Source organism: Egretta garzetta, unplaced genomic scaffold (genome assembly GCF_000687185.1).
Source record: "Egretta garzetta isolate BGI_Z169 unplaced genomic scaffold, ASM68718v1 scaffold238, whole genome shotgun sequence".
NCBI classification, from domain to species: domain Eukaryota; kingdom Metazoa; phylum Chordata; class Aves; order Pelecaniformes; family Ardeidae; genus Egretta; species Egretta garzetta.
Genome location: NW_009260402.1, coordinates 310781 through 311289, shown reverse-complemented (window position 1 = coordinate 311289; position 509 = coordinate 310781).

Below are 509 nucleotides of genomic sequence, written 5' to 3'. Positions count from 1 at the left end.
GCAGTACTGTATCACATCCATCTTCCAGGGGGGTGGGGGGGGGCTAGAGGAAGCCAGATCGTTTTTGAAATGGGCGACAACAGAACAAACGACTTTGTAGTCGTCTTTCTCCTTTAGTTTTCTTTTATTTTTAAAATCCCTTGTGCATCAGTGCCACCAAACTATCGAAGCAAGAAAAGCCAAGAGACTGCAAGAACAAGGCAAATAACTTGAGTTCCATTTCAGCAAGGCTCTCCCCACTCTTCGTCCCCGACGCTTCCCTGTGCCTTACCATGGTGATTCCAGGAGTCGAATTAACAACTAGAGTAAGCTCTCCGGAAAGGCAATTCTCCCCAGGGAAGGACTGCAAAAGACTCTTCCAAGTGCAGACATCCCAGCTAGCTACCTGGAGACAACTGCACAAAATTCCTGATACAAGACTCAAGGTATGACAGAAAGCTGATCACATCTCACTCATGTGCCAGCTGCCAAGCAAATAATGACCACAGCAGGTCTGCAAGTACAGACAC